At 35.4% G+C, this 24,640-nt stretch overlaps 1 long non-coding RNA gene across 1 annotated transcript; it reads left to right on the forward strand.

The window, feature by feature from the left end:
* Positions 1-21,241: 21,241 nt before the first annotated feature.
* Positions 21,242-23,071, forward strand: LOC113313249. Its single transcript, XR_003341766.1, has 3 exons — positions 21,242-21,281; positions 22,709-22,832; positions 23,025-23,071. It is a non-coding gene; the product is annotated as an uncharacterized LOC113313249 (long non-coding RNA).
* Positions 23,072-24,640: the final 1,569 nt, after the last annotated feature.

Raw genomic sequence — 24,640 nt, forward strand, 5'->3', positions numbered from 1 at the left:
GGTAGCTAAGGTACGCATACCCGTACGCGTACCCAAGCTGGTTATTTATCAAATCGGTAGTTTCATGAACTTAAACAATAAATCAATAAGGAATGCAATCTTTGAAAACCGTGGCTATATTGTTCATGAATTAGTTCAAGTGAATCAGCCCGATTTTATTTCAATTGTGTCTATGTATAAAGATCTAAGCAATTGGACAACTCTTGCAATAGTTTTTATGAGTCATTTGAACTAGTTATGAGAAAGATGAATACGGTTAATATGAAAGTGCTCATATGTGTAACCATTGGTTAACTATTTGTGAACCAACCCAATGTACATGTTTAGGTACGGTTACTCAAACCTAAATGAATACATTTCATTTGTGTGTGAGACAAGCTAAGTTTAGATCTAACGTTTGAAAGATATTAGCTTGGATAAGTCAAGTTTTTCATCTAACAGTGAATATTGAATGCTTTGTTACCAAGGTAACTTAGATTGCAAACCCTGATTTGAAAACTATATAAGGGAGACGTCTAGAAACTGGAAAAACTAATCCCCACTCCTCCATGTGTGATACTAGTTGGTTTTGCTAGAGTCGATTCCCCTTTAACCGTAGGTTTGTTCTCGAGACCCTTTCGGTTAACGACTTAAAGACTTCATTGGGATTGTGAAGCCAGGCGAAACTACTTTTCTTGTAGTTGAGCGATCTGATCTTGCCATTTTTCTATCGTACGAGTTCCATTGAATAATTGACTTGAGATTATATCTCTGATAGGGCAAGATAAAAAGAAATCACAAACATCTTCGTCTCATCGTTTGTGATTCCGCAATATCTAGTTTCGCTACCATACGATTTAGATTATTGTGAGGTAATTGATAATACTAGGCTGTTCTTCGGGAATATAAGTCTGGTTTATCAATTGGTTCATGTTCACCTTGATTCTTATAAAAAAACGGAACAAACTAGTAGGTTTATCTGTGGGAGACATATTTATCTATTATTGTAGACTTTTCTGTGTGATACAGATTTGTTTATTAAAGTCTTCGACTTTCGGTCGTAGCAACTCTTAGTTATGGGTGATATCAGCTAAGGGAATCAAGTGCGTAGTATCCTGTTGGGATCAGAGACGTAAGGAGCGCAACTATACCTTGAATTAGTGTGATATTGATTAGGTTTCAACTACAGTCCAGACCGAAGTTAGTTTGTAGTAGGCTAGTGTCTGTAGCGGCTTAATACAGTGTGGTGTTCAATCTGGACTAAGTCCCGGGGTTTTTCTGCATTTGCGGTTTCCTCGTTAACAAAATTTCTGGTGTTTGTGTTATTTCTATTCCGCATTATATTTTGTTATATAATTGAAATATCACAGGTTGTATCGATCAGTTATGAAATCCAACCTTTGGTTGTTGATTGAAAATTGATTGATCCTTGGATATTGGTCTTTGGTACCATCCAAGTTTATATCTCTCTTGTATTTGATAAAGACTAGCAGATTTCTATTTGCTTGAGTATAAATCAAATCTAGAGATAGAGATATTAACTCCTTGGCATACTTTTTATTAATATTGAGTCTGACTGTCTAGTTGATTCTCTTAAAAGTATATTAGAGTTAGTCCATACAGATTGCTAATCGAAATATTGGGTGTGGTTGTTATACCCCCGCTTTTTCAATTGGTATCAGAGCAGTGATATTCTTTTTTTTGATGTTGTAATAATGAGGTTCAAACTTTCGGACTTGTGAAGATTAAATTTAAAGATTTAATAAAAGTATATACAAAAATATTAACAAAGTGGGCGAGAGGTATGAGAAAACAACCAAGACACTGATTCCACTATTACACATGAATTAATGATGGTAAATAATCCAAAACTCTAATTATCTTTTAAGTCCTTTATATCTTAACTCACTAATAATCAAGCAAATTCTCAAACATCAATTGTATCCCTTAAGCATATATTATCTAAACAAAGCATAACCTATCTAATTGAATCACAACTGATTAGGAAAATTACGCAAACAATTTAAAACTCTGCAAAAGCAGTGATTGAGTGAATTATAATTAAATATTAGAGAAAATAAAATAGTTACCAATTATTCATGCGTAAATAGATTCCTCATTGCCTTGGTTGTGGGAGAATTAGCCGCTCATCATGTTGGAAACACGCTCAAAAATCATTATTATTGCTCAAAGGGTGTTTAAAAATGATGAAAAGGGATAAATAATTCAAAACCGGGTTTGTAACAATTATATTTGTTACAAACCAGAGAACTACGACCCTCGACAAATAAGACTGTCTTGCGACAGTAACAAATAAGACTGTCACTGTAACAAATAAGACTGTCGTGCGACAATCGCTGAAACTGTAGCAAAATAAGACTGTTATGTGTTGGTCTTATGTTCTTCGTATTCTTGGTGCAGCAACAGCAACAGCAACAGCAGAAACCGAGTTTGGGAAAACTCGAATTTCTTCTTCTCTTGCTCTCCTCAGCCCCCCAGACTCTCGACACCCTCTCTAGGACTCCCAGGGAATCTATTTAAAGAAAAAACACGCGTTGAATCTCCTCCATTAATCCCAAATAATCTTCTTTTACTCGGGATATTTTCTTTCTTTTTTTATCAATGATTTTGATTTTTACGCATCTGCAGCTGGATTAAATTCCTTATAAATCTTCTTCACGTTCCAAAGTGTTGATTAAGGCTTCCAAACACGTGCAGTACACGTTTAGATTCACCACAACTCGTGTAAGCTCATGTTTTTCCTCCAACTCCCTGTTTGGATTAAACCAAGTTATCCAGATAAATTTGATCGAAACAAACACCCATATTAGCTTTGTTACGACATATCACAACTACCCATTAGGTTTCAGCCCTTTAGTCTACCCAGAACTCCTTCAAGAATCGATCGAAAGTTACACAGTTGAGAATAAAATTTTCCCGCCAAAACGAATTTTTGAAATGTTGAAGATGGTCCCCCCCTAACAAACTGGGGGTGGGAATAACATGTGCCCAACTGAGGTGCCCCTTATCCAAATTGAGGGTGCCTTTAGTACTTTTCTCTGGGAGTCCAAATAGCACTTTTTGAGCAACTTTTTCCACACAAGTGTATTTCTCCAAAAACACCTAAAAACACACAAAGCATCAAAATTAGTACAAAAATCGAGCACTAACAATAGAGACATTGAGTACAAGTTAGACACAAAAATGCGTCTATCAACAGGCAAACACATTTAAGACCTCAAAAGTATGTGTTTGTATCGATCTGACTCTATGGACAGAAGTAATATCTCAATAAATGCACCATGAGATCCAGGGATTGCAGAATTCTCTTCCATGTCTGATTTAATTAAATCTGTAAAAGAAATTTTGTCTAAACCTCCACCAGGTTTAAAATCCCTTGAAGTCTTTCCAGAAATTGAAAAGAAACTTGAAAGTCTATCTTCTGATGTTAATCTATATCTTCAGAATGAACAAGAATCTCTTGACAGGCTAAATCAAGTTATGATGAATAGTAATCATGTCGATGTTGATATTGATTTATTAATCAGTGAGAGCAGTTCTCCTCTTCTGTATTCTGTTAGTTGTAACAAACTAGACATGTTACATGAAGAGTTTAAATCTCAATCAAATGAGAAGTCAACCTCAAAGCATGAACGTCTTCATAAATTATTTCCTGATGCCTCTTATTGTGATAGTGGTGTTGTTGAATCCAGGATGTCTTATTCTACCGAAGGAGTTTCCCTGTGGAATACAAAAAACTATCCACACAACAGATGGAAAAAGAGAAATCAGAATTTCAAAAATTTCTTGGTTCTGACAATGCTCTTTGATAGTCCTATAAAATTTAGGTTCTGGAATGATCTCAATATTTCGAGATATAAGAGCTGTTGGAAAGAGACTCTCTCTTGGTGTCATGCTGTGCAAGATTGATTTTTTTATATACAAAAATTACTCAATTACAAATGAACGTTGAGCTTTTGCTCCTTTTTGTAACAAACGAGTCCTTGTCTTGCACGCGAGCGGTTCACATACGCTGAACCAGAACCGTCTCACGTATGAATCCAGTTGTCGAACGTGTCAAATGGTTCACTCAACACTTAAAAGAGAAAAAGGATCTCTTTGGTTCTTTCACCCCTCTTCTTCTTCTCTCCAGTTAGCAGACGCAAGAACAAACCGATCAGTTCTCATACCCTCATCATCTTGATTCTCAATCAAATCAATGTTGGTTTGTTCCCTTCGTTCCAGAATTAGCTCGTGAACGTTGGGTCAAGAACCTTTCGGGTATTTGAAGTACGAGTGCTAGTTTTCCATTATTCAGTTCGTGAACGAAGTAAGTTCTTCTTCCTCTTTATTGCATTTTTGACCAAAAATGGCTCCTAGGAAAAAGTTATGACGTGGTGAAGGTTCAAGTTCTCAACCGAATCGGAACATAGATAGTGATGATGAGTTTGAAGATGATAAAATTGGTTTAGACGTTTTACAACCTTATTATGACCCTGCACTTCAAATTAATTTCACTAGTCTTCTTGATAGGAATAAATATGTCAAGTTCCTTAAAGGGAAGTTTGTTATAGAGAGGGTTTATGATTGTACTGTTAACGAACCTGAATTTCATCAGTTTATGAACCAACATGTGTGGGGTTATGTTCATGATGGTCTTGGGTCTTCATATCCTGAAATGACCTGTCAGTTTTATGCTAACCTGCATGCTGCTAACAAAGTCAGTTGTTGCTTCAAGACAATGGTTGGAGGGATAACATTTGAGGTAAATCGTGAAGTGATCGCATATTTGTTGAACTTATCACTTGATATCTCATTTGCAATTCCTCAACCTGAGAATCTCAGACCATCTCAGGCTCAGTTATCATAATTGCTTCTAAATAGAAGTGAATCATGGTCAGGAGGCAAGTTGTCTGTTGACAACGTTAGCTTTCATCTGAAGGTCTTCAGAAAATTGGCGGTTGCAAATCTGATTCCAAGTACACTTGATAAGAACCTCAGGAGTAGAACCCTAGCTGAGATGGTTTGCTACCTTATCTCAGGTGAAGAGATTGATTTATGCGGTCTGATTATTCGTCAGATGATTCATATGGTTTCACAGAAAAATAATCTTGGGTTCCCATGTCTTATCAGTAGAATCTGCAGCCAATTTCGGGTTAAACCAATTGGCACCTGCACTGGTTATGCTTCTCCTCTATCTCAAACTGACATAAACAAGATGAAGAAGCCAGCCTCCTCTGAAGACAATCTTCTTAATGAAAGAATTGAGTGCCCTTAGGAAAAGCTAAGCTACGTTTTGGGAATTCATCCTGAATTAACTGAACATGTGTGTAAGATTGCTGAGAAATATAATCGCAATCAAGCTTAGTTCTCTCGTTATCTATTGAACTTCTTATGTTGAACTTCTGTTATTATGCTTATAATAACTTTTATATTTAGCCTTGAATGTTTTTCAATTAAAATTGCTACATTTGATAGTTTCATGAGAAATACAGATAAACCTTGTCAAAAGTCATCTCTTTTATATGTCGATATGCAAGTATTGATACAAGATCGATGAACTTTTGACAAACAAAAGTTAAGCATATTATGTCAATTTTTGATGGAAGATAGGTTAAAATCTTTTGTTAACAAAGATTATGTCGTTATGCAAATAGTGATGAAAATAGAATGAATCTTTGTATATGCCGCAATATTGATTTTTCCCTGATCCATATTTTATGTGTATACTCCAATGCTCTATAAGGTTTTTGTCATGTACCTGCATCGCAGAGGAGTGCCCTTATCGGGGGAGTCTCAGTCTTTATTACTATTAGCCGTAGCAATATTTATCATATGATAGGGTGTCTTTATCAGTTTTAAATGATGGCTTAGATGTAACCATCTGGGTGTGTAATGGTCGTCAGATTAGATAGATTAGCCTAGCTATATATGGTGGCTTTTGTATCTGAAAGAGCAATCAATGAATGAAATGTATCTCTAACTTTTTGGTTGTGTTTTCTGAACCAGATCTTCTTCTTCCCCTTCTCTAATTCGTCTAATTTATTCTTCAATTCTCCTCTATTCTTCCCTGTCGTCTCTGATTCTTCTACGTTTCTTCTCTAATTTCCGGATCTTGATAACGATTGTACTAAGAACAGTACATTTGGTATCAGAGCCGTTTCTATCCATGGCGGAGGTGGTTGTAAGGTGCGAATTAATGGGTTTGCAGTTGAAGTATATTAGGATTTCCTTGGATATGCCCTCACCAAATCGAGAATTTAACCTTCCAGGGGGTTAGTCCACGAGTGAGTTGGAGGGAGTTTAATGTATTTTGAATCTTGGGGATTTTGAGGGAGTGTAAGAAAGTATTGAGAGTTTGGTGTGTTGAGTGTAGGGAGTTTGAGAGACTCTCCCAAAATCTCTACTTTTTTGAGAGATTTGGAGTGAGGCAAAAATACACTATAAACTCCCTAGAACTCCCCCAAAAAAACAAACTCCCTATCATTCTAATTTTTACCACTAACAGGGAGTTTAAGAGTTTCTTTCAAACTCCCCCACGACTAACGGGGTTTTCTAGGGAGTTGGGAAGACTCTTCTAAACTCTCCCACGACTAACGGGGATTTTAAGAGACTCCCTCACGACTAACGGGAAAAAACACAACTACACCCAACTCCCCCAACTCGCTTGAGGACTAACACCCTGTTCGTGTAACAGATATTATGATTACCATTACAGAGATGAGGTTGAATTCAATGATGGCACTCTCCAAATTGAAGAATCAATCATCTAGACAACAGTTAGTTAAAGAAGTTGGGGTTATGGAGGAAATGAACAGTGAGGAAGGAAATTCTACATATTCAACTCCCATTTCCAACCTAATTTGTGTTATAATTCTCAAACTCCAATTCCAGTCGATGTTGGATCTCAAATGTTCAAATCAATTTCCAGGGGTATTGAAGAGAAGTCTCTCAATTTTGAAGTGGTCCCGTCGTTTTTATTTGTAGAAAAAGAAAATTCAATTCCTACTGTTATTGATGAAGAAGATGACCTTGATTTGGGATTGATTCCTCCATTTTTCTTTGATGAGAACGAAGATGACGATTCACTTAATGGTATGAGCTTACAATTTGAAGAAGTTCCAAAACCAGAGCTAATTAGTTTCTCAAAGTTAAATCAAGTCAAAATTGATAAGGTAAACAATTCTTCCCGAGTTTTGTTCAACAATTTTGAGAAGAATTTCGATAATCTTAAGTGCTTGAAGGATTTATTGTTCATTCTCTACAGCCTTTCAAACCGTGTGGATTGTGTTTGTCCTCATTTGGATGATACTCGTTCGCTATTTGACCGAGGTAAATATCTTATTGTCTTCGCGATTTCTTATGAGAACTTGGTAAATATATGGATTCCTAGCTTGGGGTACCAGTCAGATTTTCAGTATATACATTTGATTGTTAATGATGCTGCAAGTCCTGATGAGAGGAAGATGTTTGCTCAAATGTCAGAGAGAGGCAAAATTGTGTTGGCTAGAGTAGTTTTTCTTGATATGGCTTGTCAATTGATAGTTAAAATGCTTGATATGTGGAAAGAATCAACTCTTATTTTGCAGCTGAAATGTGGTTTGTCTCAAGAGATTACAGTCCTACACCTTGACTCATGGGATAGTCTTCAGATTCCATTAAAAAGTATTCAGCGTGTCTTCAAGTTTCTGTCATTCGATACGCTGGCTAACATTCTGCATGGGTCCTTTGAGTTTCAAGTTTTGCACCCTTGGGTTATGTTTTTATTCTGTGAGGATCATGGTACTTCTTTTTGTAGACAACTCAAGGTAACAGATATTACAACAACAAGGATGTATGCCTATGTGATTCAGTTCTTAAATTCTGCTAATAATTTTGTGTTATTCCGTCGCTATTTTCGTATGAGGACCAACACAATTATTGGAGATAGTTTTAGGCTTCTTAGAATGGAACTCTTCTTGCAATATTCATTTCCTACATCTATGAATTATGGCAGTGATACTACTCAAGGTAAAAGAATGTAAGCATATCAATATTCAGCTGATGTTCACTCTAGGTATTATGCTAGATTTAAATCTTGTAGCTTATATCGACTATTGAGTCTATTTTACCAAACCATGGGAGGCTATCTGAAGTTTCAGTTCTATGTCAGAGCAGTGATAACTCTAAGATGGTTCACTGTGAATTATACTTTACATGTGCAGCTAATGGTGACCTTATTGAGTTCTGAATTGGTTCCGACAGTTTTGTGGAATGTGGGAATTCTTTTAACCCAACTGTGGTACTTGTGGTTCTCACCAACAATGCATTCTAGCTGGACAGTGTCTCTCGCTATAGGAGTAAAATGGCTTGTTTGGACTGATGCTTATGCCTTGCTGAATTCTCTTAAATATGTGGTCTATGAGAGAATTTTGATTAGTGAAAGAGTTGCATATTATGGTGTGAAGCACTATGACACAGGAAATCAGATTTTCAAAGATGATTATTTCTATATGCTTCTCAGACAATTTCCTCCCTGCACAATCGATTTCTCCAAGGTATACTTTTTCATGCACATAATTTTGTCTACTTCTATATGTGCTAGTTTACCAACTGCTGGGTATTCTCGAATGATATTTGATCGTGGTAGGGAAATTGAACATGTAGGGCGGTGTTATTCTTATGATAGAAATATTTCCGAATTCTGCATTACTTCTTGTTGGTTTGTTAATGGTGGGTTGATTTTAATGGATGCTTGTGATGATAAATATGCTCATGAGTTCATTTTGAAACTTGGGTACCATCTACTGCTATTGTTGGGAATCTCGAACGTGTTTGAGTTTGCTATAAAGGGTAATAGGTGTGATGCTAGTATGATGTTTAATGAGATGCCGCAGACAGATTATATTCTCGGGTCTAGTTTGATACCACACATGGCCAGGAAAGATGAGTTTGGCAGTGTACCAAAATTGTATGTTCAGTTGCTTGTCAAGGTTATTAGTCCTAATCGAATGATTAAAACTGTAGAGGGATTCATGAAGATGGAAATACCCTCAAATGTTAGGCCTATGTTTTTAGTATGGAAGCTGATCATTCTAAGTGAGTCAAACATTTTGGTTTTCTCATCTGAGTATGATTTCATTGTGTTCTCGTTCGGATTATGAAGTATGGAAGGTGATAGTAGTTACATTTTCACTGAGTTCAGACTGGGAGAACCTAGCTCGATTAACTACTGTGATATTAGAATGTGCAACTCAGGCTTTTACATGGTTGGTAATGAGAATTGGAAGAGGTCAAGGTTCGTACAATCATGGTTACACTCCGCGCATAATTCAAGCTTTAAATATTTCTTTACCCTATATTATTTCAGTCAGAGAAAGGCAAAGCAAGTTACATGGCCATAATTACCAGCTCAAACTCATGTTCAGTAGTGACAGCGTAGTGAAGAAACTTTACAAGCACAGTAGTTTTGGGTTGAATGGTCAAGTTCTTGAAACTGCAGCAGAACCATCTCTAAGCACATTAGTTGAGTTATCTAACTATGCTATTGTGGGTCTCTTTCTAAGTCGTGGCTGGCAGCAATTATCCTTGTGTGTAGAAAACATGAAACATAATAAGTACTCCATGATAGCAGCTGGGAGTTCGTCGAAATGCACACAACTGATCTTGAAGCATCTGAAGTTCTTCACCAGTGAGGGGGAAACAATTTCAGTTCCTCTTCCTATCCAGAAGAATGCCCAAATTCATTACATCTACAGGTGGAATCCCTTGCTTTTGAAGTGCTTCTTCCTGAAAGTAACAGAACATTGGACGATATCGCAGTTTCAGGAGGTCTTGTTGCTAGGGGTGCACACCATGCTGGACTGTGGTTTACTGGGCTTGGCGTTATGATGCTTTGGGCCTAGCAAGGCGAATTAATAGTCATTTCATCATATGGTTCCTAATGCGCGCTACAGGGAAAATGTCATGTACCTGCATTGCAGAGGAAGAGTAGAGCCTTAGTTCTTATCCTTGAGGACAACAATGTTTTGAAGGGGTGGGAAATGTCATGTACCTGCATTGCAGAGGAGTGCCCTTATCGGGGGGAGTCTCAGTCTTTATTACTATTATCCATAGCAATATTTATCACATGATAGGGTGTCTTTATCAGTTGTAAATGATAGTTTAGATGTAACCATCTGGGTGTGTAATGGTCGTTAGATTAGATAGATTATCCTAGTTAGATATGGTGGCTTTTGTATCTGAAAGAGAAATCAATGAATGAAATGTATCTCTAACTCTTTGGTTGTGTTCTCTGAACCAGATCTTCTTCTTCTTCCCCTTCTCTAATTCGTCTAATTTATTCTTCAATTCTCCTCTATTCTTCCCTGCCGTCTCAGATTCTTCTATGTTTTTTCTCTAATTTCCGGATCTTGATAACAATTGTACTAAGAACAGTACAGTTTTCTTGTGTTGAGCATAAAACGATTGAGTTAATCATTCTTTTATGGTTAACATAGTTGTAGCTTCGTAAGTTCTCTTATGTCGAGCAAGTTCAATTAAATTGATCACTTTTGTGTTTAATTTGATTGAGAATTCCAATTAAATTAATCATGGGTTTACTTGTGGTTAGTTTAATTGAGAATTTTGGATATAGAAAATCATTTCATTATGGTTTTTGGTGTCCAATAAAATCCTTCTTTTCTTGTAAAAGTAAGGTAGCTCTTGTTGTTTTTTCGGGAATGACATCAAATGGGGGAGAGTTCTTTTGAACTTGCACTTAATTTCCATATCTTTGTGAGGAGTGTGGTTGTGGAATTATTTAGGGGTTATCTTGTATCTTTATAAACTCCTTAATGAATGCATTTAGTTTCGGCTTTCTGATTGCATCTAAATAAGTTGATATGTACTTTTCTTTGGTCTTGAAGCGTCTTCGTGGAAATTTCATTAGGATCTCGTTTTCGTACCTTTGCCAATTTTATTGAAAAAAAGGGGGAGAATTAATATGTAGTTCACACTTCAAATACATATGATTTACGTGTTTTACGGGTCATTATGTAAGGGGGAGAGTGGTTTTCATGTTGAGACGAAAGTATTGACTAAGGGGGAGTGATACATATCACCATAGTATTGTTGTCGAAGTTGTGATATAAGAACTTTGATGTTGTGTAATAATACTATGACACTGTATAAATATGATCGAGAGCTTTTGTTTTCTCATTGTTATGGCTACGGAACTTCAACAACTATGATGCTGAATTGAACATCTATGGAATCATGGGAGTACTTGGAAAAGATGAAGTTTTCGAGTAATGTTGAAGCACCAAGGAGATCAAGCATGTGGACGAGAAGGTATAAAGTATTTTGTAATCCTTATGTATTGATAGTTTTTCATTAAAATTGACAAAGGGGGAGATTGTTAGAGCATTGCCCAGTCGAACTCGCATGCTTTGCTATCTCAAGCATGTTTGTCAATGTTAGTGATCAAAACTAGATATCTTGATTTCTAGTTTACTTATGACTAAGTCTCGGTTTAGGATAATTAGGTATAGTTGAGCTCCAGACTCCATGGCGATTATCTTACGAAGACGAAGAACTACTCAAGGAACCAGTGGAACTTCATCCAACCAAAAGGTATGTGGAGACTTGAACTCATCTGTCACTTAAAAGTCTATCTACTCTATCTCCTACTCTTGAGACAAAAGTCGTATAAGTATGATAGTTTTCATACATACACATTTGCTATTTCGAGCCGAGTTTACTCGCCTATCTTTTTCTCTAAATATGTGTTGGTAAGCTTTTGCTTTAACCATTTTCATCTTTACCCGTGACGAAAGTCCTGATGACGTTTCAATCTTGAAAATAGCTTTGATGACGATAGTGGATTCTTTTTGTCTAACGACTATTATAACATTATAGAAGAATGTTTCAATGATTAAAATGTGGACTTGAGATTACGTAACCAACCATGGATATAAGCATATATAGTGTGTTCGCACATTAGTGTATAAATCCATGTGTTGGAAACCAAGTGCGTGCATATGTGTGCATGCGGTATTGGTGAAGGAGACAGGTTGAGTACGCGTACCTGCGGAAGTTTTCGAACCGAAAATTTCTGCTGAGTTTGTTAGTTTGCAAACTAGTAAACCAGTCACCTTAGGTACGCGTACCCACAGAAGTTTTTGAACCGAAAATTTCTGTTGAGTTTGTAAACTCCAATCCGCATACCCGTACGCGTATCCAAGCTGGTTATTTCTCAAATCAGTAGTTTCATGAACTTAAACAATAAATCAATAAGGAATGCAATCTTTGCAAACCGTGGATATATTGCTCATGAATTGATTCAAGTGAATCAAACCGATTTTGTTTCAATTGTGTCTATGTATAAAGATCTAATCAATTGAACAACTCTTTATTTAGTTCTTATGAGTCATTTGAACTAGTTATGAAAAAGATGAATATGGTTAATATGAAAGTGCTCATATGGCTAACCATTGGTTAACTATTTGTGAACCAACCCAATGTACACGTTTAGGTACGGTTACTCAAACCTAAATGAATACATTTCATTTTTGTGTGAGACAAGCTAATTTTCGATCTAACGGTGAATATTAAATGATTTGTTACCAAGGTAACTTAGATTGCAAACCCTGATTTGAAAACTATTTAAGGGAGACGTCTAGCAACTGGAAAAACTAATCCCCACACCTCCATGTGTGATGCTAGTTGGTTTTTCTAGAGTCGATTATTCTTTAACCGTAGGTTTCTTCTCGAGACCCTGTCGGTTAACGACTTAAAGACCTCATTGGGATTGTGAAGCCAGACAAAACTACTTCTCTTGTAGTTGAGCGATCTGATCTTGCCATTTTCTGTCTCAATTGAATAATTGACTTGAGATTATATCTCCGATAGGGAAAGATAAAAAGAAATCACAAACATCTTCGTCTCATCGTTTGTGATTCCGCAATATCTAGTTTCGCTACCATATGATTTGGATTATTGTGCGGTGATTGATAATACTAGGCTGTTCTTCGGGAATATAAGTCCAGTTTATCAATTGGTTCCTGTTCACCTTGATTTCTATCAAAAGACGGAACAAACTCGTAGGTTTATCTGTGGGAGACAGATTTATCTATTATCGTAGACTTTTCAGTGTGATACAGATTTGTTTATTAAAGTCTTCGAATTTGGGTCGTAACAACTCTTAGTTGTGGGTGAGATCAGCTAAGGGAATCAAGTGCGTAGTATCCTGCTGGGATCAGAGACGTAAGGAGCGCAACTGTACCTTGAATCAGTGTGATATTTATTAGGGTTCAACTACAGTCCATACCGAAGTTAGTTTGTAGTAGGCTAGTGTCTGTAGCGGCTTAATACAGTGTAGTGTTCGATATAGACTAGGTCCCGGGGTTTTTCTGCAATTGCGGTTTCTTCGCTAACAAAAATTTCTGGTGTCTGTGTTATTTCTATTCCGCATTATATTTTGTTATATAATTGAAATATCACAGGTTGTCCGTTGTATCGATCAATTGTGAAATCCAACCTTTGGTTGTTGATTGAAAATTGATTGATCCTTGGATATTGGTCTTTGGTACCATCCAAGTTTATATCTCTCTTGTATTTGATAAAGCCTCGCAGATTTCTATTTTCTTGAGTATAAATCAAATCGAGAGATAGAGATATTAACTCCTTGATATACTTTTTATTAAGGTTGAGTCTGACTGTCTAGTTGATTCTCTTAAAAGTATATTAGAGTTAGTCCACACATATTACTAATCGAAATATTGGGTGTGGTTGTTAGACCCCCGCTTTTTCAAGCTCAACTACACTATCTATGTCCTAATCCGAGACATCTACAAATAGGCTAGAAATTAAGACTTATAGTTTTGATCACTAACATTGACAAACATGCTTGAGATAGAAACGCATGCGAGTTTGACCAAGAAATGCTCTAACAATCTCCCCCTTTGTCAATTTTAGTGACAAAACTATCAATACATATGGATTACAAAAAAGATAAAAAAAAATAAGCTTCTTATCCACATGCTTGATCTCCTTGGCATCTTCAACGCGACTCGAAATCTTCGTCACTTCCAAGCACTCCATGATCCTAAAGGTTGTAAGTTCAACATCACAGTTGTTGAAGATCCGTAGCTATAACAATGAGAAAACAAAATATTCTCGATCATTGTTATACAATGTCATAGTATTATTACACAACATCAAAGTTCAATTGTATCACAACTTTGACAATAACACTATGGTGATATGCATCACTCCCCCTTAGCCAATACATATCTCAACATGAAAAACACTCCCCCTTACATAATGATCCGTAAACCATATGTATTTGTATTGTGAACTACACATTAATTCTCCTCCTTTTTGTCAACAAAATTGGCAAAGGTACGAAAATTAGTGGGATCCTAATGAAATTTCCATGGAAATACATCATGACCAAAAGGTGTATTAACATGCCAACAAATTTAGATGCAATCATAAAGCCGAAGTTAAATGCATTCATCAAGGAGTTAATGAAGATACAAGATAACCCCTAAAAATTCCACAGCCGCACTCCCCACAAAGATTTGGAAATTAAGCACAAGTTCAAAATGAACTCTCCCCTATAAAATGTCATCCCCGAAGGAACAACAAAGGCGACCTTACTTTCACAAGAAAATAAGGATTTCTTTTGGAAAAACAAATCACATGAAAACATGAATTTGTATCCACAAAAATCAATTGAAATAACCACAAGGAAACCCATAGTTAGTTCAATCAAAAGATAACAATCAAATTGACCACAAGAGAATCCATGATTAATTCAATTGGAATACACAACCAAATTAATCACAAAAAAAATGATCAATCTAATTGGTCATGCTCGACATAAGCGAACTTACGGAGCAACAACTAAATAACCAAAAGAGAATGATTAATTTAGTTGATCATGTTCGACATAGGGAACTAACAAAGCAACAACTAATTTAATCATAAGAAAATAATCAACTCAGTCGATTGTGCTCAACATAAGAAACCTTATGGAACAACACAGTATATGCACAAAGATTGTGGATCAGTGATCGACCAAATACTGCGGAATAGAAAAGGATTCATTCTATTTTGCATCACTATTTGCACAATGACATATAATAGATTTAATCCTTGTAAACAAAAGTTTTATTATTTCTTTCATAAAAAACATGACATAAAAGGCTTTAACTTTTGTAATGTCAAAAGTTAATTCTATCTTCCATCAATACATTCATATCGACATAATAGAGATAACTTTTGAATAAGTATGGGACAATCTTCACGGACGTAAACAACATATCCCATAACAATTTGCAATATATGAAATAATAAAGATTAAAATTGCAAAAATCATCTTCCAAAAAATACTTTAGAATTTAAATAAATAAATCTAAAAAAAATGAAGATGAAAATCGTTGGATATAACTATGTGTACTCACAATAATGGCTATTCCAAACCCTAGTTCTTTTTCTAGCAACAAAAGAAGATTTACTAGACATTGATACCTCTGAAGAATTCTTTATCGTCCCCGAACTCCTTGTCGTCAACATCCATAGGTACATAGGGTTCATGGAGAAAGGAGTCAATTCCAACAAACCTTCTAGGTTGATGATGTCGAACCAGGGCCTTCTGAATTTCGAGAGTTCTCATAACAAAAGCCTTTATTTGCTTAATCTCCTTCCTTGCTTCTTTCAACTCTTCAATAATATCAGAAAACTTCTGAGAATTTGAAGGAACAGCTCTCGGCTTCCTCACATTCCTTCTTTTTCTTTTCAAAGTCGGAGGCAACAGAGATTTTTCTTTTTCCTTTATGATTGATGGCTTAACAATCATATTAACATCTTTTCCATCAGAACTCATGATGCTTGGAGTCTCCATACGTGTATGAGTTTGTGAGAGGAAATCACACTATAAACTCAACAGGCAGTCTTAAGATGAAAAGAGTTTCAGAGAAGGAAAAAAGAATGTAGGATTATGGAACCTTTTAACACTGGTTCACGCACGCACGATTCACGACCCTAAACATAATGGAATAGTCGAGAATAACCCTCGTTTGATAAACATGGAGGTTCCTTCCAATATCAATTAGATATGAAAGAATTCCAAACCATACAACAAATCTAAGAAAAGCAAAACAGAAAGATTTTTTTCTTTTCTCTTTAAGCCTAAGGTGCACAAGTTCTTGTCTCTTTTAATTAGGTACATGAGACAAGATGCACTAAAACAACACAATCAAGTTGTGTTGTGGTGAACAACAATTTATCCACCATGACCCTTTTGAAAGGAATCCATAAATCCATGTTTATCAAGATGTTTAGACCATACTCTTTTCTCTAGTGGTCTTGACCTATCTTTGGAAACCAACTTCTTTGAAGAGGATAAAATCTTACATACCTCAGCGGTTTTTTGAACAAGTTTGAGCTTGTTTGCTAGGCGATTTGCTCTTCGTTGAAGTCTCTTGACATGACTCATCTTGTTCTTATACTTGAAACACTTTGAAAGTTCATGACCCTTAAGTGAACAATAAGAACATGTCAATGGATATGCTGATTCGAACTCCCGAGATGTGCAAGCTGCTAGGCACAGAGTGGATCCTGAAAAATCAGACATGAAGTTTCCAACAGAAAAGTTAACTTATTCTTCCAGATTGGCTGAGTTTCTTTCTGAAAGAATATCAAGATTGATGTATGTATTGCTACAATTATCAAAATCGATATATTCACAAAGAAGTGCAACACTTGATTTTTCGTCTTCATTGGAATCATAGTGATCAGACATTTCATCAAGAGTTGCAACAAGACCTTTGCTTCCAGTGTATTTTTTACGATTTGGGCACTCATTTGCAAAATGACCAAAACCTTTACACGTAAAGCACTGTGGAATATCCTCGTCACCAGCCTCGTCAGCATCCCTGTTTTTAGGAGGAACGCGATTGTGAGGTTTAACTGACGACCTAGGTTTGTCTCTTGAAAACCATTTACTTCTCTTTAATAGAAGATCCCTAAACTGTCTTGTGATCACAAAGACTGATTTGTCAAGATCTTCATCTGATAAATCAGTCTTAGAAAGATCATCCTCAGAGACATAAACACTTTTACTTTTGTCAAGTAATTTAGTATTCTTTTGTGCTTTAAAGGAAACATCCTTTTCGATTTTGGATGTGTGCTCATCATCAAAGATCTTTAGCTTTCCAACCAACGTGTTTCTGGAAAGAGCATCAAGGTTATTTCCTTCAACGATGGAATGCTTCTTAGAATCGTATCTAGATGGCAGCGATCTGAGAATTTTTATCACAATGTCCTTTTCAGGAATAGTCTTACCTAATGCAAAAGATGCATTAACAATTTCAGACTCTTTGTGATTAAACTCATCAATTGAATCTTCATCTGCCATATGAAGTTTTTCCCAATCGGAATTAAGGTTTTGAAGCCTAGCTTCCTTTTCTCTGGTATTACCTTCGAATACGATTTCTAAGATATCCCAAGCATCTTTAGACCTAGTGCACGTTGTCATATGGTGCTGAAGATCTGGGGTAATGGTATATATGATGTCATTCAAACCGTCGGAGTTTTGCTTTGCAGCAAGTATCTCGGCAGCATTGTATTCACCAACGTTCTTTGGAACGTTCACATTCCCTACTGCCACAACGGGAGCATCATAGCCATTAACTACATAAACCCATGATTGAAAATCACGCGCTTGAAGAAAGGCACGAATAAAATTTTTCCACCATAAGTAATTAGAGCCATCGAAGACTGGTGGTACGTTTATAGAGATAACACCTTTGTCCATATCAGATCGCTACAAACACAGACTTATGAGGTCTTTAATGTGTTTGCCTGCTCTGATACCAATTGAAAATGCAGGGTACAACAACCACACCCAACAATTAGTTTGCCAATCTGATATGACTTACTCCAATACACTTTATAGAGAATCAACTAGACAGTCATACTAAATCTAGATTAAAGTTCATAATTCTGGAATTCTGTATAGTGGTATTGAGGATTAGTCCCCAGTGAAGTCGCCAAATGTAAACACCCCGAAATTAATGAAGGGTTACAAGGAGACTAATCCCAATACAAATTACAATTCTCTGAAAATCTCTGTTTCTCTCTGAAGGATTGACCTCCTTTTATAGGCAAAGCCTGACATCAGGATGTTTTACACATAGGCTCTAATACCTTTTCTTATAATACTCTCAACATTAGCCGTACATTTGTACTTTTTCAATGAGGTTTATTTAGACAACCACTAATCCTTACCGCATGACAGCCCATGTTTTCCACATCATCATCAATGGTGACTTCGGTTTTGTGTTATCCGAAGCCCCCATTCTTGGGCCTTAGGCTATGCCAAATCCGGGTGCTTACATCTGTCACCAGATTGTTAAAGGAATGAAAACCCATATGTTCTTAGACATTGCACCTATCTTGATATCTATGAGTCTAAGCCCTAAAGGGCATTAAAGGTGTTGGCACTTAGTATCACTAACATGCATTGCGTTACTCGGCTCACAGGCTCACTTCGTTTTACAAGATTTGGAGTTCAATTTCTTTTATTGTGTACCAACATATAGCTTGAAAGCTAGGAAATGGAGAAGAAGAACTAGAGGCCTGCTCTTCGTATTTTTCCACTCTTATATAGTTACCTTAACATTGTATGTAAAATCCTAACTTAAACCAAAGCTCTAAAAAAAGTAATTTCATAACTTTGAAGTCTCTTCACAGTGTAAGAGAAATGCATGTTGGATCTTGCTTCTCATTATAAACATAAGATTGACTTTCCAACTCTATGTGAAAAATCTGGAGCTTCCTTAGAGCATAGTATCCAAACTAATAATGACAAATTAAGAGGAATTTTTGGATTCCGCAACTACTTAGGTGGGAAACCATCTATATCAAGTGAATTATAACATTTTGTTACATTAAAACCGCCATTTGCATCCCACTTCCTTCAATCCCCTGTATTAGTTGCACCCAACACAAAAGAACGAACCATCAGTAATTGAAGCAGTAAAATTACTTCACCAAGTTCAGACTCATTCAATTACTTTGAGAAATCAAAATCCCAAGCATAATAAGAAGAAACACATCAGTTGACAATTAATATTTTTTTCTTAGATAACTTGAACAAATAAATGTTAGAAAACTGTCAACTATAAGATCCATTGAAAATTAAATTAAATTAAATTAACACATAATGAGGAATGTGCTGCTAGGCAATAGAGCACATCAGTCATATTAAAAAAAAATATTAGGTAAATCAGGTGTGAATAATTTTTCTCTTTCCTATTATGCATTCTTTGTGACATTGTTATTGTATGAAGATAGATGAAATAATAATGACAATAAATTAATCATCTTAATTTTGTATGCCGCAATATTTTTATAAAATGAGAGCATAGTTTACTATTTTCTTCAAGGATAGAAATATTACCAATTGATTACTTTTTAATTTGGAGAATCTAGAGAAACACGACATATATATAAGGATGTTGGTGGAAATTGAATAGTGTCGTACGAAATCTTAAGAACAATTGACCCGTATAAGAGGATAAACCAGCCCAGTCCATTAAATCGTTTATGAAGATTAGAAAATTAATACAATCACCACGAATCCACAGAAATTTGGCTCGCCACATTTTTTATTTCTTTTTGTAATTTATATTGTGTAATTTTTTGTGCATCTAAAAGAATTATTTATGCTTATAAAACAGAAACATCAAACTTAATTTCCATTTAATCGATAAATTATTACGTATGGTTATTCACTGTTAATCTCGAAAGTGAAAAATACTAGAACCACCCTACTATATGGGTTCAATATTTAGAAGCCCCACAAAATGGATCTTCCACAATCAACTCCATATTTTCAATTTTTGATATTTCTAGGCCCAAATCTCTTATTTTTGGGGCTTATCAATAGAACTGTATTTTTATAATACCTAAAGTACCCATTTAAATATAATGAAATGAGTCGTCGGTGTATATTCAGTTTCATTTTCTCTCTCCATCTAAAACCAGAGCTGCTTTCATTTTTAGATTCGTTTTCTAGGGTTTTCTTGATTCGGTTTCCCAAGATCTAATTCTTCTGATTTGGTTTCACTTTGATTAGAAAGAAAATTAGATCCGCGATTAGAGAGAATCAATTATATATGGGGATTTTTGTTCTAGTCTCTCTTCTGCTAGAAGAACTTAGGGGTTTTCTGATCAAGAGCTATGTCGTCCATGGCTGCCGATGTATTACGAAGAGGAAGAAAATGATTAGATCAATCGATATCTGCTTCTATATATATTGGTGATGTTTCTGGCTTCGGAGTAAGATTTGATTTCATTTTCATTTAAACTATTTTTTTAGATCTATTTTTCGTGTTTTTCAAAGAAGAAGTGTTATTTTTGAAGATCGATGGTTTGTTAGATCGATTTAATTTGTTACTAGATTGATGAATTTGTTAGTCAACTTAGATTGGAAATAGTTTAGTTGCCTCGTTCATTCTCTCCATGCGATGATTAGAAAGTTTTTTTTGTAGTTTGATTTCGTCTCATCTTGTTCTCTAGCTGTATGTTAAATTTTGTCATTGAATGAAATAAATTTGCCACTAATGATCCATAGTTGTCTTTGTGATCATTGAGTGAAATTTCATTCATTAATTAATTTGTTTTCATAATTTGTATGTGGATATGGATTTTTTTAATTGAAGCTATTGGTTATCGTTAAATGGAGCCTTGTCTCATTTCATTGGTATATTATTACATATAACTAAGAACTGTTTAGTAATCTTTCTTGTTCGATAGTACCTGATCCTAGTATCTCGTGTTATATAAAGTGTTTATGCTGAAATGACTCGAGGGTTGTAATATTTACAATTCGTAGTATATTTTTGGATAATCTTCAGATGTATTTAGCTTTTTTATTAACTAAACAGGTGGATAATTTGCATAAGCAAATTACTGAATGTGTTGTTGAAGAGAATTAGTCTCACATATCTGATGTTAAAGTACTCTTTTAGACTGTAGTCATTTTTTGTTTCTTTTTTATTTATGTAAATTTAGTGAAATTATTGTTTATGAATTATTAGAGAAGATATTTTGTTTTTAATTAGTTAGTATTTCCTAATTACGTTATGACTATTTGCATTTGCATTTCAGGAAAATACACACATTAGTTGGAGCATTTGGTGCTGGAGACTATGCGGATAGACGGATGTCACAGCACCATGGTGGAAAATGGAGGGAATAATAATCGTTCTGTAATATCAAGCTTAAATGACCCACCATTTGTACTAGTGGAGCTTTGTCGATAACATTAGGTATGTCTTGTAACAAGATATATTTCATTTTTCAGTAGAAACTGTATAGTGGCATGTTCTAGGTACTATATCTGCTCCATGGAATGCTCTTTTGTTGTATGTGCACAAAACTGTTGGGTGAGGAAAGGAGGTGCTTTTACTGGTGAAGTTAGAAATGCTTGTGTTCAACCTTTGTGCGTTTGATTAATTGTCTGTGTATGTAGGGCCAAAAATTTACATGTAGTTAACCGCCTTTCTAGACAACACATATTTCGTTACAAATAGAAGTTACACCAAGCCTGAAATATTTTGTTCATATAAATGTTCTATATCAATCATAGACTATTTGGAGCTGCCAAAATCGTGCGCATTATTGATAGTGGTATTGCTTAATCTTCTCAACTCAGGCATTCATTTTTATATGTTCTAGTATGATAATTGAATACTAGTCAGTGTTTCCATGCGTGAATAAATAAAACTTGCATTCTTGGTTATGTAGTGCTGAGATACTTGTCAGTTTGAAAATCTCCTGGGTTATTCTCGGCCACTCTGAAATAAGGGCTTTGCTAAATGAATAATTAGTTTTGCTTGCACAAAAGCTGAATTTCCATTGTTATGTATAGCTCTTGTGGCGCAACATCTTTTGCTTTGGTTGATCTTATTTTTATAGCTCATATTCGATTTTGAAGTTTCCTAGTAGACCTTGTAATATACACAAGTTATTTACATGTGTAACATCTAGTTACACATGTTATATGCTTGTGTAACTCCTAATTACACAAGTAGGATGCATGTGTAACTCTGAATTACACTAGACAGATGCATGTGTAACTTCTAATTACACATACTAAAATGAAAAAACCTTGCAACCAAAAAATTACACATGCCAGTTACACAAGATTTATGGATGTGTAACTGGTAGTTACACATGCTAATTGGATGTGTAAAAGTTTGAGTGCACCCGAAATGAAGTAAGCTCAGTTTGCTAGTTTCATATAGCCTGAACTAGTTACTAACTGAAACATTATACTGTAATAGTTCCCACTTAAGTTTGCATATACCCTTTTTTGCTGTTTTTTGATCATTGGCAAGATTGACTTTAGTTGAATGGTTTCGAGTCTTTCGACTCATTCCAGGTATGCTAAAAGTAGAAATGACCGGCAATTGTTAGATGGTTTGGGCTACAAAGATATAAGTTCATGTAGGCCAGTGTTTTGGAAATTGTTAGATGGTTTGGTCTACAAAGATATAAGTTTATGTAGGCCAGTGTAAAACAGTAACGGTCAATCAATCGCCAGTTGTAGATTATTTGCATGGAGTTTATTTAATGACACATATTTCATGGCTTGCATCTATGTACATTAAGAAGTCCACAATTACGTCCGGGTGTTCAGTTTGTGTTTTGCGGTATTTCTTTTAGTCTAACAGCTGTTATTTACCGCTTGAAGGAACTTAGGTTCGCGCGTACTGAAAGGACACCGGCTTACTATGGGAAGCTAGAATATTTATCAACGCTTTGGGATATTTTGGCAGTTTATACCTGGATAGATAAGTATGTTGGCTATCGTCAAGGTGAGCAACGATGATCCTTAGCTCTTTACAGTAGAAAATGTGTAAATAAGTCATATGTGTAACTCTAGAAACACAAATAATGATAGCTTTCCCATGCTTTTATGTGAGAGTGTTGGTAGAATTTCTAACAAGTTGTTGAGTTTCAGTCTTTCATATGTTATACCTAATACCGAATCTATTAATTTCCAACAGATAGTGGTGTGTCACTGCAAGCCACCTCAAGATGGCCAAGTTGGTGCACTGCTGATCTATGCTCAAAACAGAAAAGTAAGTCCAACAGTTGTTATCTTTTCTCATGTATATCTGTATCGAATATAACAATATATATGCATATGCTTGTCGGCAGTTCCAGAAACACAAATAATATGTATGAGTAAATAGGAGTTACACAAGTAAGATGCATGCGTAACTTCTAGTTACACATATTATATGCATGTGTAAGTGCTGAATACATATGCATATTGTATGCGTACCAGCAGATTAAACATACATTTTATACGTGTCTCAGCAGATTTTGGTTTCTTTTTTATGTGAAACTTTTGGGTACACATGCCATATAAATGTGTAACTTTTGAATACACATGAGAGTTGCATGTGTAACTGCGGCTTACACATCTATCTGGATACGTGCCAAGTATACAAGTCATAATACTGATGTGTAACTGCGGCTTACACATGTCATATGCATGTGTAACTTCCTTTTACACATGCCTATGACATATGTAACTGCGATATATCATATTTAACTGCCGATTACATGTAGTACAGTTTGCTTGTCTATGAACTTTTTCCAGTTTTTTTTTGATGTTTTTACTTCTTTTAACTGCTTTAGCATTCAAAATATTCTTTTACATTTATTTCATGATATTAATTGTCATTGTTTGCACAAACCAGAGATATTTTTAGTAGCTTCATATAATACAGTGCACTATAACATTATTTTCTGATTATTGATCTGTACTGAATCACTTTGAAACAATAGTTTCTTTAAGATGATAGGATGTGATTTCGTGTAGGTGAAACTGAATATACATTGTTGTATGTACTGTTCATTTTAATCTTATAAATATTGATTGCTTGTGATTTCGTGTAGGTGAAACTGCATATACATTGTTGTATGTACTGTTCATTTTAATCTTATAAATACTGATTGCTTGTTGTTATATTTCAGGTTTCGGATAACTTCATAAAAGCTAATTGCTTAAATGTGGTAATTGTCTCGCTGGAATTGGAGTTGACGATGAATACACAAATCAGATGCATGTATAACTCTCAATTACACTAGATAGATGCATATGTAACTCTCAATTACACTAGACAGAAGCGTGTGTAACTTCTAGTTACACATGCTAAGAAATTATAAATACATGTATTTTTTTGTATGCGTTCTTTTTGATGTGTAATTTTGCATTTCACATGGCATAAGGATGTGTAACTTCTAGATACACATGACATATGCATGTGTAACTTCTATTTGCACATTCACACTATACTTTAATAATTTTGGGCCTAGATTCAACAATTTCGAGCTTAAATTTAAATTTTATTTAATTTGGGGCTTGACAATATATAAAAGGGCATGGATGTCTTTTAATAACTCGGAGACTAGATTTAAATTTCTTTTAATTAAGGGCCTCATATTATGGGTTATCCATGGGTTGGGCCTTAGCCTAATTTTCCCATCTCGAAAACTACATGGTGGCGTTTCCACTCGCAAATGCCAAACCCCATTGTGATGGACTGATAGTCTCCCGGATTCTCTAGAAAAATATCAACGAACTTTAATGCCTTCTTAAAAAACCTGACGG

The sequence above is a fragment of the Papaver somniferum genome, chromosome 9, assembly GCF_003573695.1.
Source record: "Papaver somniferum cultivar HN1 chromosome 9, ASM357369v1, whole genome shotgun sequence".
Classification (NCBI taxonomy): domain Eukaryota; kingdom Viridiplantae; phylum Streptophyta; class Magnoliopsida; order Ranunculales; family Papaveraceae; genus Papaver; species Papaver somniferum.